This window comes from Enhydra lutris, unplaced genomic scaffold (assembly GCF_002288905.1).
Source record: "Enhydra lutris kenyoni isolate GAN:26980312 unplaced genomic scaffold, ASM228890v2 scaffoldscaffold1, whole genome shotgun sequence".
In the NCBI taxonomy this organism is placed as follows: domain Eukaryota; kingdom Metazoa; phylum Chordata; class Mammalia; order Carnivora; family Mustelidae; genus Enhydra; species Enhydra lutris.
In genome coordinates this window covers 40863444-40887722 of record NW_019154085.1, presented here as the reverse complement: position 1 = coordinate 40887722, position 24279 = coordinate 40863444, and the positions used below count along the sequence as shown (strand labels likewise).

The 24279-nt window shown below is 48.5% G+C and overlaps 1 protein-coding gene across 1 annotated transcript in view; it reads left to right on the top strand.

Moving 5' to 3' along the window:
• Window positions 1-304: 304 nt before the first annotated feature.
• LOC111144003 (neuronal guanine nucleotide exchange factor) overlaps window positions 305-24279 on the top strand; it is a 117670-nt gene continuing 93695 nt past the window's right edge. The window contains exon 1 of the mRNA XM_022498064.1: window positions 305-525. The gene's annotated coding sequence lies outside the window, so the exon portion shown is untranslated. The remainder of the gene's footprint in view (window positions 526-24279) is intronic.

The following is a 24279-nucleotide window of genomic DNA, read 5'->3' as shown; positions in this document are numbered from 1 at the left end:
GGCAAGGTGTGAGGAGTAAATGGAGCCCTAGAGGAGCTCAAGCCCATTCCCAAGTCTCAGAATCAGGGGCTGTGCGGCTGCCTGGCTGGTGCCGAGGGGTGAGGGGTCAGATGTGCTGAGGGAACATCGGGGCTACCTTGCCCCAGGGCGTGGTAACAGCTGTTTCCAGCCTTGACCGTGGGTGGCTCCTTCACTCCTGCATGGCCTCTGGGTCAGGTGTGTGCAGCTTCCTCCCGGTCTGGCCCACAGGGCCCAGGAAGGTAAACACCCAGGCAGGAAGTGATTGTCATGGGCATGGGGCCAGCTATGGGCTGAGACGGGTCTGAAAGTCAGGAAAGCTTCCCCAGGAGACTTTTCTGGGAGAGGACAAAGCACTGGCTGGAGGCTCCCTGGGACGGAGTGGAGGGTGCGCAGATCTTGCTGGGGACACGGCAACCTGCTCAGGGGAGCCCTGGACGGGACAAAGGACAGGAGAAGAGCCATCGTCCGGGGGGGGCCCAACCCCCAGGAGCACCTCACAGGCAGGTGAGCAGTTTTGGTATTCTTAATAAAACAAGATGAAATAAGAGATGAAATGGGGGTTGCAGCGAGATTGGAAAGATTCCAGGTGGGTGTGTGGCGGGGAAGGAGGCCACCACGCATCCACTCATTGAGAAAGAGTCCCAAGAGAGAATTTCACTGTGGAGACCTGAGTCTAGTCGTGGCTTCACCATCCCCTGCCAGGAATCAGTTTCCCCATCTGTGCCGTGGGGTAATGATCCCATCCAGGCCCCTCTCCTGTCATAATTATGGGGACCAGTGAGATTGCACCCAGGACTGGCTATGTCATTGGCAGGGCCCCATGCAAACTAAACACGTGAGGTCCTTTGTTTGAAATTGGTTAAGAATTTTAAGAAAGTAGAATTTCAAAAGTATTAAGAATGGAACAGCAGAGCGTTAAACCAAGCGAGGGGCCCTTCTGCATGTGGAGTTCTGGGTGACCATATAGGTCACCTGCCCATGGCCGGAGCCATAATGAAAACTGTGTGTGTAAACTGTGACCTGCCAAACAAACCGTGATCACTAGGTGTCACGGTCCCAATCTCCGAGTCAGGAAGTATACATCGCAGAGCTGCTCCCTCCCGCTGCCCCTGAGGCTCAGCGTCCCATCTCAAAAGCACAAAAGACCTGCCCTCTCGGAACAGTCCAGACAAGTACACCTGCCTGGCATCAAGCCAAAGCCTGGTGTGACTCACACATGGGGGACATGCTACTCGTGGATGTGGTGGGCAGGCTCTTCTTTTCTATCTTGATTTAAAACTTGGAGTGTTCGCACAGTTACCAGCAAAGCAGAAGTAGGACTTGGGACTCCTGGATTTGTGACCATTCTGTCATGTTCTGCCGATGACCCACCCAGTTTTGCCTTTTTGAAAAAGGCAAAGGTTAAGTCAGTAAGACCATTTGTGGGAGTGTCCCAAGCCCGTCACACCTCTGTCCTCTGTTCTACTCAGAGTTTCTCTTCCGTGTTCACTCCCGCGCCTTCTCCCGTGCCCTTGGCCTCACACAGCCTGGTACCAGTAGGAACCAGCATCTCCATGGCTGTCTTAAGCTTTCTGGGAAATCAGACAACAGATAATCTCCCCAACCACACTCTCAACCCCACCGCTTCCTGGAGTCCAAAGTGTTGGGGCTTGCAAATCCCTCCCTTAGAGAGACCCCCACGGGAGAGGCACAGTGACAGCAAGGCAGTGGGAGGCAGGGGCCAGAGATGGAGGGAGACAATTGCTTAAAGAACTCCTCCTTTCCTGTGGGAGGCCCCTCTGGCCTCAGGGGTGCAGCCCAGGGGCCTTCCACCAGTGGACAGACCAGCCCAGAGGCTCAGAGGAGGCGAGTTCTAACAGCCCACGGCGAGTCTACCAGCTCAACTCCAAATATCGCCTACCTCAGGGCCCTTTCTCCACCTCCATGAGGGGGGACACAGAATCCCCTCCTCGCTCCAAGGATGGTTATGGACTGTGGGACCAAGAGGCATTTTGGCGGGCTGAGCCACAAGGTTCTATCTCTGAGCCTCCCACCCATTGCTTTCCAGAGCTCCCCCAGGGCGTCTCAGGTTGCTGTGGAGGGAGAGCAGCCTGGGCCTCAGGAGGAATTATTTTTCTCCTCCCCTTGGGTTCACCTTCCCCCATGTTTGGAGCTGTAGTCTTTTGGATGCAGAGGAAACACCCATAGGAAGACTGGCAGTCTGCACCCCTTTCCCTGGCTGGCAGCACTCCTTGCTTGAGTGTCCCTGGGAGACCCCCCTGGGTCAGGGCAAAAGACTGAGCACTAAAGAGGGGGCGTGTGTCTGGAACATTTCTTAGTGGGTTTCTTTGGGAGAAGAGCTCAGGTAGCAAAATAAGAACCTGGGTGTCTGGGAACCTAAGTCAGGGCGTCTCGCAATCTTTCTACCTCCACTGGCCTTGCCTCTGGGATGGGGAAAAACATCACGTGTTGGAATGAAGGGGGAGTGGGGATCATCAAAGGGGCATCACGGAGGCCTGCGTGGAGGAAGTGGCCTTTGAGCTGAGCATCATTAAGCGGTCTTACATCACTTAATTGTTTACAAGAGGAGAAGAACTAATGGGTATGGCTTTACGTATTATAAAGCAAGGCTCTCTAACTTGAAAATAAGGTAGTATTTTCACGCTTACCCTATTTGAATGATCCAAGTCCTTTGAAGAGCACACTTTGGCAGAGAGCGCATTTTCAGGTGGGGTGGGAGCCCCGCAGGGCACGGAAGAGGCAGAGGCAAGGACTAGGCAAAGCATGAGGCCTGTATAAAGGCTGCTGATGGGATGGGTTTGCTGGAGCAGAAGGAAGGGAGAGGGAGGTGGCCTGCAGCCCATGATGCCTAGACCCCAAAGCCTCCTGGAGATCCCAGTGGAGGTCTGTCTTGCCAACCCGCCTCTCGGGGAACTCACCCCACACTCCTGCACTCCAGCACTAGCTGTCTTTACCCCCGTTACCTTCACTTTGGGCTGGAGGTTCATGCCCCAGCACCAGCGGCTCCCATGGCTAGAAGCTCCACCCATTTATTATCCAGATCTTTGATGAGTTTAAAAATGGGGCGCTGACTCATTATTATTTAATGAGTATGTTTCCTCCAGAGACCAACCCTCTAGAATAGGCTCTCCAGAGAACAAGCAGCTTGGAGGATGCCTTCCAAGGCTCAGAGATGCTTGGGAGCCTCTGGGGCAGGGACCAGCAGGGAGAAGAGAGGAAGGAAAGCTGGCCTGAGGACCTTGACCACCAGGTCTTGTCTGAAAGCGGCAAGGGTCTTTCCCTGGCATTGACTCGGGAAGCACTGCTCAATCCCAAATACAAGTTCATCCGACCTTCTTGTGTCAGGGTTTCAGTCCATCACAGTGCTGAGTTCCTGGCATGCTGACTCCTTTGCACCTCGTCTAGCCAGTCAGTGTTTGCTGCACGCCTGCCCTGGGCCAGCAGTGGTAAGATGTGATGAGACGGAGAAACTTTTGCCCCTTTCCCAAGGCCCCTCGTTCCCTCTGCCCCCCATATCGCTGTCCAAATAGGAAGGTTAGGAAAACCCAATTTCTCACTCATAGCTGATTCACTTGACATCCATGAGCCCAAACAGATTCCCATGAAATCCCACTAATGGGACAAAAAACTTTCAAGTATTTTAACTTTATAAAACCCTGACATAATGAGCTTTATTTTCCATGATGCTCTATAGACCTAAATCCACTCATGAAAATGAGTATATCTGTCTATAAAGATACGTATATCTTTTTTGCTCTCATCTGAGTGACAAAACATTCCTCGGTAGATTCTTGAATGCTGGAGGAAAGCCTTCTCTTCTCTAAGTTCCTTTTTAGGAAGTCAGCTTTGAACTTTAAAACGATTGTAAGGTTTTCTGTTTCTGGAGTGAAAAAGCATCTGGCACACAGACAATTTTTCTTGGTGCCTGAGATATCAGAGCCGCTCCCGGGAACGTGCTTTCCACGGGGTTCTGGCCTCTTTGGAACCCATTCAGAGTCAAGATCAAAGTCACTCGCAGTTTGCGAACTTGGGTTACTGCGAACTTGGGTTCCAAGTCAAGGATGAGACATGGAGAGATTCTAGCTTGGGGTCACGATGAAGCCATCTTGATGCTCAATCTGAGATAGACTGACCCACCTAGGTCATGTTTGGGAAAATATTATTACAGCTGATTTGTGTCTTCACTGGAGAAATATCAGAGAAGTTGTCAAAATAAAGGAGCCGGAAGATGGGCACACATCTTCTAACTGCGGGCCCCAGGCCCAGTCACTGTCTACTCTTTCTCTCTCTCTGAATTCTCTGTGATCTTCTAAGGATGTTTTCTCAGGAGAGGCTGTTGGCTTTCAGTCAGAAATGTCCTAAATTCAAGGTGGTGAGGATGAGTCTAGAGATCATGCTTTCTGCCAGGCGTAGGCTGCCTCCACCACGTGCTGCTGCGTGGCCTGAGCTGAGTCAGTTAATCTCTCTGAACCCCTACGTCCTCCATCATATAAACGAGGACAGTAACAATCGTTAGGATTGCCCTGAGTGTTCCGTGAGATGATGAATATAAAAGGCTTGGCTTTCACTGTTACTATCTCAACAGGGCTAGAGAGGGAAAAAAAAAAAAAAAAAAATGTTCCTTTCCAGTATAAATGCTGACTTTAAAAAAAAAATTTTTTTAAAGATTTTATTTATTTATTTGACACACAGAGCGAAATCACAAGTAGGCAGAGCAGCAGGCAGAGAGAGAGGGGGAAGCAGGCTCCCCGCTGAGCAGAGAGCCCGATGCGGGGCTCGATCCCAGGACCCTGAGATCATGACCTGAGTCAAAGGCAGAGGCTTAACCCACTGAGCCACCCAGGCGCCCCATAAATGCTGACTTTAAGCAATAGAAAATTTAGCAGATCGCATCAAAAGCTGAGCACTAAGCATGAACATGTACATAGAAGCCTCAAATGTACAGAGAATGGGCGTCCACAGAACAATTCATCTAACTGGCTCCAAGCGCTCTGAGCCTGGCCAGTTTTGGGGAAACTCCCTTCCCTGCACGGTGCCATCCAGGCCTGGGGACACTGCACACCCGCCCAAGGTCTCTGCACATTGGACCCAATGATTATGTCCCTCCGGTGAATATTTCTTGATAAGTGAAGGCATTTTTTTTCTGGCAAAACCACAGTGCTCCAGTTTTTAAAACCAAGTCTGATCCCTGCTGGCATGGGAAGACCCTGAGGAAATCAACGAAGGGTGAACCAGATGCAGGGCTCCGTCTATAAGGGGAGTGTATTAGCTTCTTGTCGCTGCTCTAACCAATGAGCACGTGCTTAGTGACTTCAAACCGCACAGATGCCTCGTCTCCCAGTTCTGGAAGACAAGAGTCCAAAATGGGTCTCACTGTGCTCAGGTGTTAGCTGGGGCCACTTTTCTTCTGGATTCCCCAGGGGAGAATGTTTCCTTGCCTTTTCCAGCTTCCAGGGGCCACCCACATTCCTTGCTTTGTGAACTCCTCTTCCATCTTCAAAGCCAGCAACGGTAGCACCTTCGGATCTCTCTGACTCTCCTGCCTCCCTCTTAAAAGGACCCTGTGATTGCACTGGCGGGGTGGGCACAAAGCAGTGGCCAAGTTAGAGAGCAGCCCCTGGCCTGACCTTGTGATTTGAGCATCTGTGGTGAGCACCAGGCTCTGCAGGATCCGAGAACCCCACCAGGTGGGGCTTGGAGTGGGGGCTGGCCGGCTGCTGCCCAAGGACATCTCAGCTTGTCACATAGGCAGGTGCTGTGACCGTCAGACCCACTTGTCAATCACCCCAGGGCCAAGGGCATTCGGGTGCTTGGTATTTGCTGGATAGAGGAAGGGGTCAGTGGATGAACACAAGTCTCTGTGGACTTCACTGTGGACTGAGTGGGCCCAGCCCTCCAGAGAGCAGGGGGGCGGCACCAGGTGGGACACTGGCTCAGACCCAAGGATCACTCTAAGCCAGAAGCCACAGCTGTCAGGAGAAATGAAAGGAGAAGCCGAGCTGGGCAGAGAGCCCAGACTCGGGAAAGGTCAGAAATACGTAGAGATCTAGGCTCTGGGGATACAGAGCCCAGTGCTGCTGTCATTTGGGGGTACTTGAGGGTCTCATCGGTACGGGAAGGTCCCAGATACCCACCAGCCATTCCGTACATACTAGATATGCCCCGCTGATGGCCCAGCAAGGTTTGGGTTATTTATGGTTAAAGCCCACAGATTCACGAACACAGCGACAGGTGGCAGAGAAGCGGGGTGGCGAGAGCCTCAGAGAGCAGTGACCTTCACCCTCTTAGGGGCTGATACAAGCTGTGGATGGCGCCATCCCCCCAGAAACGTGCCCACCCCCCTGCACACAGTTCCAGGAGACTTTCTGCCTCCCCGGGGTTCAGGCTCAGAAGGCTGAGCTGGATTTGTCAGACTTGGAGGGCTGGTCACACGACACTGTCTCCACCCCAAGCTGCCCAGGGCTGCTGGCTGAGTGGCTCTGGGGGAGAGCCCAAGATTCCGCATTTCTTAAAAGCCCCCAGATATGGCTGCTGCTCAAAGTGAGGCACGGTCTGGGAACCCCCAGCACATAGAGAGGGAAGAAAGCCTGAGCGCAGAAGAGAAATGAATTGTCTGGTTCATCCAGGTTATTTTAACTCAGCATTTCTGGAATGTCGATCACTGACGGTGTACATGTACAATTTTTGACATTTCCATGTACCACCGGTGCTATAAATTGGCATTACATGAAATTCTCCACTTATTTTCACCCTAAGCATTAATACCTACGAAATCACAGGTTTGCTACGCTAATTGGAATTTTTATGAAGTCCATAAACTATGTAACTATTAATTTTTTGATGTTTGATGTGCTTCCAAAAATCAGTTCACAGGGGCACCTGGGTGGCTCAGTGGATTAAGCCTCTGCCTTCGGCTCAGGTCGTGATCTCAGGGTCCTGGGATCGAGCCCCGAATTGGGCTCTCTGCTCAGCGGGGAGCCTGCTTCTCCCTCTGCCTCTGCCTGCCTCTCTGCCTATTTGTGATTTCGCTCTGTGTGTCAAATAAATAAATAAAATCTTTTAAAAAAATCAGTTCACAGACACTGTCCAAATCCCATGCCGCTGGAAGGAGAACAGGGCACTATCCAGATTCATCCCAATCTTCTGGATTCTTTAGGTGGGAGATATTTGAAAGAAACCAAAACCCCTAAACTTCTCTGCCATTATTGTTGTTTGTTTGTTTGTTTTTTTAAATCTCCCTCTTGTGGCACCTGGGTGGTTCAGTTGGTTAAGTGTCTGACCCTTGATTTCAGCTCAGGTCATGATCTCAGGGTCGTCAGATCGAGCCCCATGTCCGGCCCTGTGCTCAGTGTGGAGTCTGCTTGAGGTTCTCTCTCCCTCTCCCCATGCCCCTCCCCCTGCTTGCAAGCATTCTCTCTCTCTCTCTCTCAAATAAATAAAATCTTTTTTTAAAAAAGTAAAAAAAAAAAATCTTCCTTTTGAATAACTCACTCACCAAAAACAACACAGAAATCCTAGCCTTTCTGCCCATTAGCTCACAGCTCTACCATCTTCCACAGTCCTCCAGCATTCTGTTCTCCTTGGCTATTCTAGTCCCCTCTCTGCCGGGCACACACTACGGGCCTTGAGCTTGACTGCGCTGCATGCCTCAATAAACCCCAGTTTACCCAACCTCCTTGGTAAACCTTCCTCAAGGCCTGAGTCACCTCCCTTCCACCCACAGTTCCCTGGGGAGATCACAGGATCTCACCAGGAGGCATGCAGATGTGCTTGGAATGCTTCTAACACTGCACAGATTTGAGAAGTTTCTAGAAGGATAAGAGAAGCCAGAGGAGTCATGTTTGGGATGAGGAGCCACGTCAGGGAATTCCCTCCTGTCTGCTCCGTGGGAGCCCAGAGGCCTTGCACAGAACAGATGCATCTGTGCTCAACGTGTGGGTGGACAGAAGCCACCCAGAACACGAGGACAGAACTGACCAGGTCAGCCTCATGTCCTAACCCAGAGAGGTGACAGCCTAGAGACACCACAAACAAGGGATGCCAGCATTGGACCACTGAGAAGTGATGCCTACAAACCCCTTCAAGCTAGAATAAGAAAAAGATTTTAAGAAATGTTATTGGAAAAATACAAGGAACTGAAGGGCAAAACTAACACACATCCTGAAGAGGACTGAGAACCAGAAATGAGAGACAAGAAAGCTACATCTCTCCTCCCCCCACAGCCATCCAGTCCAGATCTCCCTGCTAACTGGCCTGGTCCTCACCTCAGTCATCCTTGGGAGAGTGAATCCGGTTGGCTCAGCCCAGCCTCCAGCTTGACTCCTCCTGGGTCAAAGGTCCACTCTCTTCTGGCCAGCTGTGGCCACAGGGCTGGGGCCAGGGGCCTTTCGGGTCCTCCTCTTCCAGGGCTGAGGATGGAGCAAAGTCCCTAGCAGGGGGCTCCGGAACTAGAGGGAAGGATGGCTGCTTTCTGGTAAAAGGACTGGTTCCAGGCACCTGGGTGGCTCAGTGGGTTAAAGCCTCTGGCTTCGGCTCAGGTCATGATCTCAGGGTCCTGGGATTGAGTCCTGCATCGGGCTCTCTGCTCAGCAGGGAGCCTGCTTCCCTTCCTCTCTCTCTGCCTGCCTCTCTGCCTACTTGTGATCTCTCTCTGTCAAATAAATAAATAAAATCTTTGGAAAAAAAAAAAAAAAAAAAGAACTTGTTCCCCAGAGCCATTTTGAGAAATCGGGTTGGGATTGGAACATTCCCAACCACCAGTGCAAGAACCCTTTCATTCCTTCACCGGTTGTTATGAACGCAATATTATGTTACCCGCTAAATTCATGTGTAAAAGGTCAAACCCCCAATGTAAAGGCATTTGGAGATGGGGCCTCTGGGAGGGGAGTAAGGGCAGATGAGGTCAAGAAGTAGGGGTCCTCATGATGGGATTAGTGACCTTGTGAGAAGAGGAAAACCTCTCTCGCTCTCCCTCTTCCCCCCTCCTGCTCGCTCTCCTGTGCACACCCCAGGAAAGGCCGTGCGAGGACACACGTGGAAGGTTGCTGTCTGCAGGCCAGGAAGAGGGCCCTCACCAGAACACCACCATGCTGCCCCCTGATCTCACACCTCCAGCCTCCAGAACTGTGGGAAAATAAATCTCGGTGGTTGAAGCCACCCGCTCTGTGGTATTTTGTGAAGGCAGCCCGAGCTGACTAAGACACCAGCACTGGTCTTGTCATTTTTAGCAGGACTTTTTATAAAGGCTCTAGAATGTGGGCTTGATAGATGAGTTCACAGCAACTCCGACAGCTAATGGCCCCACAGCTAGAACTCCACAAAGACCCAGTGTTGAGTGTGCAACTTCCTGTGTATAAATATCCCTATTTGGCTCTGGAAACGACATGCCGGCTTTTGGGTAGTGTCTGTTCTGCCCTGGGACTGGGAGCCGGGCTGCCCTGGCTGGCCTCCCTCTGGCTGGGTCCAGCAGACCTTGGCCCATAGGCAGGCGGGAGCTTGCCAAGGGCGGTGGCCAGCTGAGGCCACTCACCCAGAAGGAGTGGCCCTTGTCCCCAGCTCACTCCCTCCTACCGCTCCCAGCCTGTCTGGTGCCTGGGTTTGCAAAACTGAAAGAGGGCAGCTTTCATTAATTCGGTAAAACTTCTCTGAATGACAGAACCTCAGAACCTCGGGCTTCACTTGGAGAAAGTAGGTTGAGCCCTCTCCTCCCCCATCCAGCTGAGAGTGATGGCTGTCACCAATGTGCCCAGAGCGGACAGGGCGCTCAGGAACTGCTACCAGCCAGTCCCTGAGGACAAGGCATAGATTTCGCTCGCTAGGATGGAGCCAAGGCTCTCTAATAACACTTGACTCCTTTGTTTCAAACCTTATTAATATTTTTTATTAACATATAATGTATTATTAATCCCAGGGGTACAGGTCTGTTTCAAACCTTATGCCGACTTTTTTACATTGAGCATTATACACACTTTACATCCTTGGATTCTTTTTACATTAAAGAGTAAAAACAGGGGCGCCTGGATGGGTCAGTCACTTAAGACTTTGACTCTTGATTTGGGCTCAGGTCATGATCTCAGGGTTGTGGAACGGGACCCTTGCTCAGTGGGGAGCCTGTTTGTCCCTGTCCCTCTGCTCCTCCCCTACTCATGCTCTCTCTCTCCCTCTCTCTCTCTCTCTCTCTCAAATAAATACATACATAAATAAATTTTTTTAAAATAAAAAATCAAAGGTAGAAACAATTTATTTTATTTTTTTTAAAGATTTTATTTATTTATTTGTCAGGCAGACAGAATGGCAGGCAGAGGCAGAGGGAGAAGCAGGCTCCCTGCTGAGCAAGGAGCCCGATGTGGGACTCGATCCCAGGACGCTGGGATCATGACCCGAGCCGAAGGCAGCTGCTTAACCAACTGAGCCACCCAGGCGTCCCGGTAGAAACAATTTAAACAAGTAGATCTTTACTGACTTGCAGAGAGTAAAATGAGTAGGGACGATCTCTCCTGGCGTGCTCAAGGGATGCCAGGCACCCTGATCCCATTTAATTCTTGCCTTCGCACTGCACAAACGAGAGATGATTCGAGGGAAAGAGAAGCTCTCATGGCTGGGATGATGGGAGATGTCAGAAATGGACCTTGCTTGCTCTGCTGGGACTCCAAGCAAAGGGGCATGTCTGCCTCTGGACCCTGGGCCCCGCTGAGAGTCAGACAGAGCCGCCCTCCACAAGGGAATAAAAGGAGGCCACCGAGGCCACAACCGACCCGTTCAACCCTGCGTCAGCTGGGTACGGCCCTCCTCTCCGCAGATGGGAGGCTGAGGACCCAGGCTGTGTCCAGGGCCCATGGAGACCTATCCCAAGAGCTCTGACACGGCAAGCTGGGAGAGCACACCCTGTCGTCCTCTCTGCTCCCGGGTCCCATGGCTTCAGCCTGACTTGGACTTCAGGGAAGGGAGAAGGCCACCCAGCATTTGTCGGGCTGCCCGGGAAGTGAGTTGCTAGGAGGCCACCCACCCCCTCTCACTAATATGCCTGGGCCTGGCCATCGTTCTCACCAGGGTAACCGAGGGCCACAGCCACTTGAGGGAGGACCCCTGCCCCTGGTTGACCCCCTTTCCCCTAACTGCCCCAGGGACCCCATGAAGGGGAACGGTGGTGCTTGCTGAACAGGATCAGCCCCCAGAGGAAACAGGGCTGGTCTGGCCTTGCTACTGGTTTTGTCCCCTGTTATGTGCTCCGTCTGATCTCTGCTCACTGCTTTGTAAGGAGGTGCTTGGCCTTCCCCTGTGTCCACTGAAGACGTTCCTCCTCTCTCAGCAGCAGGGCAGGGCCCTGAGGCCTGTAAGACCTGGGTTCGAATTCTGCCTCAGCTGCTTACCAGCTGTATGATCTCAGACAAGTGACTGAGTTTCTCTGAGGAGGGCATGGCCAAGAAGGGCAACCTGTTAGACCCTGGAAGCCGATGAGGCCCCGAGAGAGGGAGCAGGAAGGCCCGGTGCAAGACCCAGGCTGAAAGACCAGCGGGTCGGGGGCTGGGGGGCAACACAGATGTGGGGTGCTGGGGGGGCCTCTCCTGCATGAGTCTGAAGCCAGAAGCTTGTCAGACATTGGAAAGAAGGGGGAAAAAAGTGAGCCCCCTGGTGCCGTGTGCAGCTGTGCTAGACGCCAGTGTCTGACCAGTGTGTGTTCTGGAAATCCCCACCATCTCCTGCCCACTCCTGAGGGAGCCAGAAAGCCCTGGCCAGGCCACAAGGACTCAAATCGCAGCAGCCCCTGTCAGGAGCAGGACAGCAGAGAAGCTAACTCCTCTCCGACCCTGGCCAGCGACTCACCATGGAGGCCGGCGTCAGCTCAGGACACTGGCCTGGGTTCCACCCTGGTCCTGGACACCAGTTCAGGCCTCCACACTGCCCCATTCCCCCCACTCCGCCGGTAGGTCAGTGTTGCCTCTCAGCGGACTTCGGGAAGCCACAATAATGACAAGCCCGGACTCCTTTTCCAGAGGAAAGGGAATGGGCCAAAGAGGTGGTTCTCAAGGTTTGCTCTCCAGACCACCAGGAGCAGCAGCAGCAGCTGAGACCCTGCTAGAAATACAAATTCTTGCACTGCCCCTGACCTCCTGCCACAGACACTTTGAAGGTGGGAACCAGCAATCTGTGCTTTAACTCCCCGAGGCCCGCTCCTGGGCGAGAACCATTGCTTCACAGCCGTGAGAACAAACACTCCAGTGACCACGTAGAACAATGTGGAACAGCGTGGATGGCTCTCACAAGCTGATGTCACGGGAAGAAGTCAGACACAGAAGAGAACATTCTGAACTATTCCACAAAGCCCCAAAATAGGCCAAGAGTCACCCATGCTGTGAGGTCAGAGGTGACCCTCAGGGGCAGGGCACGGGAAGGGGCGGAGAGACTCTTCAGAGCTGCAGTGACCTTCTCCTTCTGGATCTGGGCGCTGGTCACACAAGGTGTAAACATCTGGCAATCTGTACACTGAAGATATGGGCGCTATCTGCATTCTACTATACTTATATTAAAATTTTTGTTTTAACTCTATTCAAGGGCAAAATAGAAATGCCACCTTCTTCCTCACTGTCTAGCCTAACACTTGGTTGGAATCACTTAGGGATGGCCAGAAGTTCTGTCCCTTGGCTCTGAAGAGTATAAAGTCGGGTATTCTTGGATCCTTGGCCAAAAAGGTTTTATGAATTCAACTTTTATGAATTCAACAGACGTCAGTACAGGCAGGCTAATTAAAACCAGAAAGAACATATCCCAACGGATGCTACCATTTTTGGTAAATGCTATTGCTCCCACCTTCTCTCGGGTTTAGAGAGAATGTTTCCAGAGAACAAGCCACCTCTTCCAATTACCTTGGTGGGTCTTTCACAAAGGGTTGATCTTGGAGGGGATACCAGGAAGTCATGTTGTGCAAGGAGAAGACATTCTGTGGATGTTTGACTCCAGTGTTGGGGATGGGCAGGGAGCCGAAGGAAGAACTGCACCTCACCTGCCAAGGAATTTTCCAGGCCGGAGGTTTCAAGGCCTTGACACAACAGAATGGAGCCTTGTGGCTCCACTTGCCTACCTTCCTCTGGGCTAGAGAATATTCATAACAACGTTCCCAATGAGGAACATCTTTGCCTGCCTGGAGGGAGACTGTGGCTCATTTTCCTTAAGTACATCCACTCTCCCCAACCCCCAGTTTACTCCAAGTGGATAGTAGCTAACAGGCAACACAGACCAGCCACAACTATGGAGCTCCATCTGGAGATGATCCCACCAAAACTTCACCAAACTCTCCACTGAGAAGAAAATGGACAGGCCAGGTCTCCTTCCAAAACCCCTCTAGGACCTCCCCAGATCAGGCTTCTGCCCGCACTGCATCACCCTGCAGAATGACTGGTGTTTTGTTGTGTTTTTGTGTGATGCCATCAGCCTACATTGAAGGAGGCACAGAGGACGAGGCTTAAGAAATCTGTTCACGCATGTGTGTTTGTATGGTGCACATGCATGAGCTTTGTGGGGCCAGGAGAAAGGCCACTCTGCTGGATTGGATAGACTGAAGTTCATGCGTCACGTGGAGCTTTCTCTGCCATGCATGTTCCTAGGATCCACCTCAGCCTTACTCAGTCCAAAATCTGGGCATGGGGCCCGGGAATTCATATATTTAACAAGCTCTTGAAAATTTAAAAATCACCACACTAAAGCTCCTTCTTCCATAAAAGCCCTCAAGAGAAAGCACTTAGCTAGTCCTAGTCCTGGTGCAAATTCTCCTGAGCACTTGGTCAGTTTTTATCCCTGATTGCAGTAGAATGAGTCACTGACACATGTCCCCTTTTCACACTGGTTACTAGGAAACTCAGGCATAATTTGACCACATCCATAGTGAAAGTCTTTGTCATGGGAATTTAAAAAAAGGACACCAGAAAGTACAAAAAAGGCAGGGACACCTTTTAAACCATGGAATTCCTTTCCAAAATGTTCTGTTTTCTGACCCCTGACAGAGGTGGAGGGGCAGATCCTCACAACGCCTTGGCCCAGTTTCGGCCTTATGTATCTTTTTCTTCAAGTAACCTGAATGTCTCTTTCTCTAACCAAAAAAGAGCCTAACTTAAACGTTAAAAGAAAATGATGAAAACAAATTAAATAATAATAAAATAAAGGAAATATAAATAATGTATTAGAGAATATTATGCAAATATTAAAGTGGGGTGTATATGCCTAGTTCATCGAAAGCAAATATTTTTCCCAAGCTGCTTACCAGCATTCCAAACTTTTATTGATGTCCCCTCCTTTTTTTTTATTAATTTATTTTATTTTTAATTTTATTTTTTATAAACATATATTTTTATCCCCAGGGTTACAGGTCTGTGAATCGCCAGGTTTACACACTTCACAGCACTCACCATAGCACATACCCTCCCCAATGTCCATAATCCCACCCCCCCAACTCCCCTCCCCCCCTCCTTTTTTTAATAACAATTTCATTGAGATGTAATTCGCCAGGCACACAATTCACCTTTTTTAGAGTATGCAATTCAATGGTTCTCAATATACTCACAGAGTCGTGCGACCATCACCCCAACCAATTTTAGAACATTTGCGTCATTTCCCCCCAAAGAAATCCTAGCTATTCCTCACCCCCCATTCTTCAATCCTTCTAGCCTTAGGAAACCACTGATCTTTTTCCCACCTCTATGCACTTGCCTGTTCTGGATAATTCTTATGCATGAAATCAGACAGTATGTGGTCTTTCATGACTGGCTTTTTTCACTTAGCACAATTATCTCATGGTTCATTCATGTTAGAGCATATGTCAGTAATTAATTTCTTTCTAGGGCTGAATAACATTCCATTGTATAGATATACCATGTTTTATTTATCTATTCATCAGTTGGTAGACATTTGGATTGTTTCCACCTTTTGCCAGTTATGAGTAATGTTGCTGGGAACATTTGTGTACAACTTTTTGTGAGGACATATGTTTGCATTTCTCTTGGGAATACACTCAGGAATGGAATTGCTAGGTCATATGGTAATTCCATGTTTAGCCTTTTCAGGAACTGCCACACTGTTTTCTAAAATGCCTGCACCGGGTGCCTGGGTGGCTCAGTCGGTTAAGGTCTGCCTTTGGCTCAGGTCATGATCTCCGGGTCCTGGGATCGAGCCCACATTGGGCTCTCCACTCACTGCTTCTCCCTCTCCCTCTGTGATCTCTCTTGCTCTCACTCCCTCTCAAATAAAAAATAAAATCTTTTTTTAAATGCCTGAACCATTTTACATTCCCATCAGCAGTGTAGGAGGGTTCCAAAAACCAATGCTTGTTATTATCTGTCTTTATTCTTACCACCATCCTAGTGGATATCAAACCAAATCTTACTGTCGTTTTACTTAGTAGTGGTGTTGAGCTCATCTTCATGTGCCATTTGTATAACTTCTTCGGAGAAAGGTCTACTCAGATCCTTTGCCGTATTTTGGTGTCATCTAAAAAACCATCTTCTAGTCTGATGTCAAGAACATTTACACCTATGTTTTCTGCTATGAGTTTTATAGTTTTAGCTCTTAGAATTAGGTCTTTGATCCATGTTGAGTTAATTTTTGTGTATGGTGTGAGGTAGAGATCCAAATGCATTCTTTCACATGTGAATATTCAGTTGCCCCAGTACCATTTGTTGAAAAGACTATTCTTATCTTAATAGCCTTGGCACCCTTGGGACCTATTGTCAAAAATCAATTGACCATAGATGTATGGGTTGATTTACAGATTCTCAGTTCTATCCCATTGACCTATATGTCTGATCTTGTGTCAGTCTTGATTACTGTGGCTTTATAGTGAGTTTTGAAATCAGGAGATGTGAGTCTAACTTTATTCTTTTTTGGGTTGTTTTGGCATGGGTCCCTAGAATTTCCATATGAATTTTATGATCTGTTTATTAATTTCTGCAAAGACGCCAGCTGGGATCTTGATTTGGATGGTGTTCAGTATGCAGATTGATTTGAGAAGTAACACCATCTTAACAATATTAACTCTTCTGATCCATGAAAATGGAACGTCTTTCCATTTATTTAGGTCTTCTTAAATTTCTTTCAGTACTATTTTATAGTTTTCAGAATATAAGTTTTGTGCTCTTTTTGGTTAAAATTATATCCCTATTTTTTTAAAGATTTTATTTATTTATTTGACAAAGGGAGATCACAAGTAGACAGAGAGGCAGGCAGAGAGAGAGAGAGAGGGAAGCAGGCTCCCTGCCGAGCAGAGATCCCGATGCGGGACTCGATCCCAGGACCCTGAGATCATGACCTGAGCCGAAGGCAGTGGCTTAACCCACTGAGCCACCCAGGTGCCCCATATCCCTATTTTTTGACATTATAAATGGAATTCTTTTCTTAATTTCACTTCTCCTACGCTCATTCCTACCATGTAGAAATACAATTGATTTTTGTATATTGATCTTACATCTTGAAGCCTTACTGAACTTGTTTATTTCCAACAGTTTTTTAGGGGATTCCCTAGGAATTTTAAATATGAGATCATGTCATCTGCAAATAGTTTAACTCCTTCCTTTCCAATCTTTTATTTCTTTTTCTTTATTAACTGCCCTGGCTAGAACCTCCATTACAATGTTGAATAGTACTAATGAGAGTAGGCATCCTTCTCCCTGATTTTATAGAAAAATATCCAGTCTTTCATAATTAAGTATGATATTAGCTAAGGAGTTTTCATAGTTGTCTTTTATTTAGTTTGTGAAGTTTTCTTCTACACCTGGCTTATTGAATACTTTTATCATGAAGGAGTGTTGAATTTTGCCAAATGTTAATGTCAAATGTCTATTGAGGTGGTCACATAATTTTCTTCTTTATTTCATTGATATAGTGCATTATATTAATTTTTTTTTAGAGAGAGAGAACTCATGCATGCAAGGAAGTGATGGGTGGGGAGGGGCATAGGGAGAGGGAGAGAGAGAATCCCAAGCAGACTCCTCGCAGCCCAGAGCCTGACTCGGAGCTCAATCCTATGATCCTGAGATCATGACCTGAGCTGAAATCAAGAGTTGGACACTTAACTGACTGAGCCACCAGGAACCCCATATGAATTGACTTTTGAATGTTAAACCAACCTTGCATTCCTGAGAAAAATCTGCCTGGTCATAGTGTATAATTCTGTTTATAGATTTATACACTGAGCCTGGGTGGCTCAGTGGGTTAAAGCCTCTGCCTTTGGCTCAGGTCATGATCTCAGGGTCCTGGGATTGAGCCCCGCATCAGGCTCTCTGCTCAGCGGGGAGCTTGCTTCCTCCTCTCTCTTTCTCTGCCTGCCTCTCCGCCTACTTGTGATCTCTCTGTCAAATAAATAAATTTTAAAAATAAAAAAAATAAAAATATAGATCAGTTTTCTAGTATTTTTTTAAGGTCTTTTTCATCTATATTAATAAGAGATATTAGCATACAGTATTCTTGTGATGTTTTTGTCTGGTTTTGTTACCCCTCCATTTTTTTATGTTTGTGATGCCTCTTCCAGAACATAACATTTTTATAGATAAGAATCCATTTCTGGGCTGGCCATTCTATCTCACAGATTGACTGCCTTGGAGTAGTACCACATTCCTTGTATTATTGTATTATTTCATGATATTTAGGAAAATTAGACTCTACCTTACATATATTACTCAAAAAGTTTGAGATAATCTTCCTTATCTATCCTACAGTCATTTTACCAAAACATTCAGATGAATTTTTTGATAGGATCTTTTAATTGGGATGTCACTAAAACTATATATTAACTTGATGGGAATTGACATATTTTTAATTTTCCAATCCAAGAAAAACCCATGGTTTACTAAAGATGTGAGTCTCCTTTCATTGCTCAAGTTTTTCTTTCACATAAGTTGTTCACATTTATATCCTTTGTTTTCTGGTTTTGTTACTCCCATGATTGAAATCTCTCTACTTTCTTGCTATTGTTGACATGTGGTGAATCTCCCATCCAAGTACTAACCAGGCCCGACCCTGCTTAGCCTCCGAGATCAGATGAGATCGGCGCGTTCAGGGTGGTATGGCCGTAGACGACATGTGGTGAATCTATCTTGTTCTGGTCCTACGCTGAATTCTCTGTAATTCCAAGAGTTCCAATTGGTTCTTTTGGGTTTTCTAGGCACACAAATCAGTTCACCTGCAAATTATGATTATTTAGTTTTCCTTTCTGATACCGTTTGTTTTAAGTCTCATATTGGCCAACACCCACCAAACATGTTAAAATGATGAGGACAGGATTCTGATTTTCCAGCATCACTCTATTTTTGATGTGCACAGTACTCTTTATCACGATAAGTTTTCCTTCTCATCTCACTTTTAAAGGTCTTTCCTGGAGATTGGTATTTAATTTTCTCACAAACTAGTAATGTGCTACATTGTATTAAGATTCCTTACTGATTATGAGATTGCTTCTAAATCACTAAGAGCATTTTTTTTCAAGAGCATTTTAATTAGAGAATTAAAACATCTCACTTAACAATTCATTCTTCTTGTGTACTTAATTTACTGGGTGGAAAATCTGGATTGTTTTGAAGGTATAAACATAAACAGCTTTTTCTTCCGCATCAGGGTAACCTCTCTCCAAACTCACTACCCTGACGTATAGCAGGGCTCTTGGAAGTCACTTAGGCATATCCCATAACTTCTCTGCCTTCTTCATTTTTAAGAGTGATTTGTTTCTACATTTAAGATCTATCCTCATTTTTTTCTCAAAAGATTTATCTATTTAATTTCTGAATAGGTGAATACATTGACATAGCTTTAAAAAAATAAATATGGAAAGGTAGGTACACTAGAGTCTCCTTCCCTCCCACTCCCATTCTCCACCTGCCCCGGGCCCCTCCTCTAACTGATTATTGATGCTCATTTCTCATAGTTTCTTCCAGAAGTTTTTAGGCATGTCCAAATAAATTTGAATCTGTTCCCCCCTTTTACCCTGATGAAAACTCAATGCATACTCTTCTGACCTTCTTTTTGTTTTCTTGAGCTACACCAAGATCCTTTTTTGATCAGAATTTAGAACTTTTTCTTGCTTTTGCCACTGAATCTTATTCCACTGATGGAAATGTGTAGGACATTTTTTTTTTTAAAGGGAGAGAACACACACCCATGCGTGCTAGTGGGGAGGTGGCAGAGGGAGAGGGAGAGAGAGACTCCCAAGTGGGCTCCATGCTCAGTGCCCAGCCCAAAGAGGGGCTCGATCTCATGATCCTGAGATCATGACCTGAGCCGCAAGCAACAGCTGGATGCCCAATAGACTGAGCCACCCAGGGGCCCCAAATGTTTGGGAGTTTCTAGTTGGTATGACCCATTCCTGGTGGAGAGACACTGTGGTGTCTTCAACCGCTTGTTCTCAGACACACAGACCGGTCCTTACACCTGCAAGCACATCTGCGGGCCGAATTCCTGCGGGTGGGACAGCTGAGCTAGAGCACATTTGTGTTTTACTTTGATAGACACTGCCAGCAACGACGGGGGCTCGCCTCTCCGCTTCACTGATCACTTACCAAACTTTGGATTTTTTACCAACGTAATAAGTAAAAAAAAAAAAAAAAAAAAAAAGGATCCCAGTGTGGTTTGGATTTCCTTTCCTCTCCTGAGACATGAGGTCGAACACCTTTCGCAGGTGTTTGAGAGTAATCTCTATTTCATTTTCTGTGAACTGTTCTTAGCCTTTGCCCATTTGTCAGGTTTAAATCTTCCCAAGTCCAACCTCACACTAATCAAAGTTCCTCTCCTCTTCCTCTGGTGCAGGACAGAATATTTGGGGGATGGGGTGGGAGGCTTGGCCTAGAGAAGTCTCCCCCTCCTCCCCTTCCTCTGGGTGGGGGAGGGAGCAGGGGTCGGCAAGCTGAGCTGTCCTTTCATGGCTGGTTCTGTGTCCATGGTAGGAGGCATCCCTCTGGCTCAGCCTGCCTTGCTTGGCTGCCTTCTCTGATGGGTGTTTAAGGTTGTCCCAGGCTAGCGTTTGTCTGCACCTCTTCTCCTTTCCCTCTAACCCCTGCCCCAGACTACCCCTCCCAGAGAGGGCACCACAGCTCCCTCTGCTTCTAGAGGTAAGTACAGGCTCCCAACCCTTTCTCCAGGTTGGGCGGCCCGTGGCTTGACTATATGGCCACCTGGGCAGCCCCCTACCCCTAACACTTGTTAACCTCTGAGTCCCAGGGAACCTCAGGGAATTCTAGGGTCTTCTTTGTAAGGGCTGCTCTGAAGGCCACAGAGAGCAAAGATAAAGTGGGCATGCCTCATCTTCTAGGGCCCACCAGGCCACAGTCCCTTCAAGCCCCACAGCACGAGGTCCCCCAGCAGGCCCCTGCCTTCAGAAATCCTCCCACGTGAAGCCAGAGCTGGTGCCATGTTTGTATCCCCGAGCCTTAGGAAGCAAGGGGGAGGGCAGCAACAAAAAGGACGAGGCTCCATAAGCCTCCGCTCTCAGAACTCTCTCCCAGGAGACTTGGGAGTGGGCCTCTGGGTTCCACAGCACTGTGACTCCTGGCTTGGAGCCTCCCATCTTTGCAGGAACCCAGAGCTTCTCCAAGGCTCCCTGGGAGCCACTGCCCTCTTTGCCCAGAACATATCACCCCTAAAATCCAAGCCCCTCCCCACTTCCTCCTCTTCTTTTATCCAAGTGGGGTGCAGGGAGGGGGGTATACCTCCCTCAATAATCCCTTGGGGTTGCCAACTGACCCCCCAGCTGTGTAAATTCTGTGACCCCAGCAAGCTCCCCGCCCCTCTAGCAAGTGGGGCCAGGCTGGGGGAACCCGGGCGCCTTCTCAATCCTCCCCCACCTACTCTCCCTGACTCTCATAACCTGATTCCTTGCTGCCTGCTCACACCGAACACTTGCCGCCTGCTGAAATGGGGAGCCCCTCCCAATGACTGAACACTTACTCTTGTTCTTGGAGCCCTCTGGTTCCTTGAAGAGCTGCTTTAAAAATTCCATCACCCACAACTTTTCCCGCAATCTAAAGTCCAAGCTTTATTCATTGCTTTTAAATTTGCCATATCTGAGGTTTTTCCACCCTCCCTCGTGCCTGCCATCACCTGTAGCCTCCTTCATCTAGGGTCCTTGCAGACGACCTCCCCTGTCCTCTGTCACCCCCACTGCCAGAGCTCAGTTGTGCTGTGGTCTCCGCCATCTGGGCTCCACTCGTGGTCCTGCCTGGTGCTTGTCAGGAACCGGTTTTCGGCCAACAGGAATGTCCGGTTTGTCCTTCTGGCCTCTGGCTTTCTTCTCCTTTTATGGACTTTCTTCATGTTGTGGATTATGTAAATAGACAGACAGACAGACAGACAGATGGATCACAGGTGCGTAGACAGATGGATAGATAGTTGTATCCCACACTCTCTGGCGTTATACTTTCCTGTGAGAAAGGAACAAGCTGAAGCCGGCTATAGCACTGTCTAGTTCCCAGGTTGACTATGAATTTCACTCATTTCTGTTGCCTCCTCAGGAAAGGGGTGCTGTTCACACTCCATCTACCACGGTCAACTCCATCTTGCGCATGAATTCTGTCACTGTGTCTACCCCCTCCCTGTCTTCTGTATGAGTGTCCCAGGCCACCAGGCTATACCTCTGAGGGTGGCTCCAGAGGACTCAGTGCCCAGCTGGCACTCAGCAGCTGTGCGCCCTAGAGAACGTTCCCTGTCTCGCCATGTTCTGGCCCTGGAAGAGATGTTGCTCGGATTAGAAACTTAGTGTCGGTTGATGCTCAGGGAGCCATTACTGGAACAAGGAGCTAAGCTTCCAGGTTCTGGTAGCTTCAGACCCTGCTGCATCAGACCGTGTTCCAAATGTGCCCCCAGTCTCTGACCTCAGGCCCCACTTCTCCCTCACAGTCCTGCTTCCTTTCCCACTGTATCAGTTCAACAGCCCTAGCGGATAACCGGGGTTCATCTTTACTTTTCTCCCTCTTGAGCCAAAAGCAAGCCAACAAGTCCAGTTTGGAAGTTCTGCCCTCCTGTCAGCCTCAGGGCCTTGCTCGCTGGCCTTCCTCTCAGAGAGAACACCCGGCGTACATCACGTGGCACTAGCAGAAGTGCTTATCTCTTTTCAAAGTAGTGTTCTCATTTTCTTCGGGTAAATACCCAGTCACGGAATTACTGGACCAGAGGGTATTTCTAGTTTCCATTTTTTAAGAACCCTCCATTGTGTTCTCCACAGGGGCTGCCCCAGTGTGCATTCCTGCCAGCGGGGCACAAGGGTGCCTTTTCCTCCACGTCATCGCCAATGCTTGTATCTCACTTTTCAGACAGGTGTGAGGGGATATCAGGTGTGGTTTTGATTTGCATTTCCTTGATGATAAGCCATGTTGAGCATCTTTTCTTGTGTCTGTTGGTCATCCAGATGTCTTTTTTGGAGCAATGTCTATTTGTCTTCTGCCCATGCTAATCAGATTATGTCCTTTTTTTTGGTGCTGAGCTGTGTATAAGTTCTTTATGTATTTTGGATACTAACCCTTTTTCAGGTATATCATTTGAAAATATCTTCTCTCATTCAGTAGATTGCCTTGTCCTTTTTTTTGACATTTTACTTTGCTATGCAAAAGCTTTTTATTTTGGTGTAGTCCCAATTGTTTATTTTTTCTTTTATTTCCCTTGCCTCAAGAGACAAATCTAGAAAAATGTTCCTATGGCCAACATCAAAGAAATTACTGCCTATGTTTTCTTCTAGGAGTTTTAGGGTTTCAGGTCTCATAGTTAGATCCTTAATTCATTTTGAGTTTATTTTTGTGTACGGTGAAAGGAAGTGGTCCAGTTTCATTCTTTTGCACATAGCTGTCCAGTTTTCCCAGCACCATTTGTTGAAGAGACTGTCTTTTCCCCATGTGTACTCTTGCCTCCTTTGTCGAGGATTAATTACCATAAAAGCATGGGTTTGGGGGCACCTGGGTGGCTCAGTGGGTTAAAGCCTCTGCCTTCAGCTCAGGTCATGATCCCAGGGTCCTGGGATCTAGCCCCACATGGGGCTCACTGCTCGGCAGGGAGCCTGCCTCTCTGCCTACTTGAGATCTCTGTCTGTCAAATAAATAAATAAAATCTTTAAAAAAAAAAAAAAGCATGGGTTTGTTTCTGGAATCTCTATTCTGTTTCATTGATCTATGTGTCTGTTTTTGTGCCAGTACCAGACTGTTTTGGTTTCCTCCTCCGTTACTTCTATCTCCCTCCCCCCTCAGTTACTTCTATCCCCTCTCCATTCAGTTATTTCTATCCCCCTCCTCTCTCAGTTACTTCTATCCCCATTACTTCTACCCCTCCCTGTCAGTTGCTTCTACCCCTCCCCCTTTGTTGTTTCTGTCCCCCCCTCAGTTGCTTCTCTCCCCCTCCCCACTCAGTTGCTTCTATCCCCTCCCCCCTCAGTCACTTCTATCCCCCCCTCAGTTACTTCTACCCTTCTCCCTCTATCCCCCTCCCCCCTCAGTTGCTTCTATGCCCTCCCCCTCAGTTACTTTTATACAGTTATATTTCCTATTCAGCCATGGTCTGGGTTCCACAAGGACCACAGTCCCCTCCCTTCCCCCAGGGAACTCCCACTCCAAGCCACATCGTAGAGCTAATGCTGCCCCTCGTGGCCACGAGGCACCAGGGCTTCACCATGTGCCAAGCCAGCTGGCACCTGCGCCTTGCCCTGAATTCTCCTTCTCCTGCCACCTTTCTGATCCTGTCCTTCATACCACTCACGCCCCAATTTCTGAATTTCTACTTTGAAACATGCTAGGATCCTTCTCTCCCGTTCAGCTGTTCCATTCCTTTCCTCTCCTTTGTCTTTTGTTCCCACTGAGAACACGAAAATGTTCAGGGCAGGGCCACAGCTGTTTTCCTTGTGTTCATCTGCTTTTTCTACATTTTCTCCAGGGAGCACAGGGCCTCAGACCATGCCGACCACACAGCATCTTCTAGGGCAGCTTTACAAGGTTCTTCCCTTGCTGGGGCTTTTCTGCCAAACCATAAACTTCCTCGTTTTCCCTCTACAACCTAAAACCTTCCTCTCCAAGTTTCCCACTTTGCGGGGGTGGGGGTGGGGCTTGGGGAGCATTTATTGATCAAGGCAAATACCGCCAGGTACCTGGGAGTCTAAGGGACCCGGTTGCAGGACCTGGAATGACAGCTGAAATGATGCGGGTGACCTGGGATAGGCCAGGCCTGCCTCCCTCCTCGGGGCCCCACCTTCTCACAGAGGGCCACCTGCGCCCTGTGACAGCGTCCAAGCCCTTCCTGTCATCAGGTCACAGC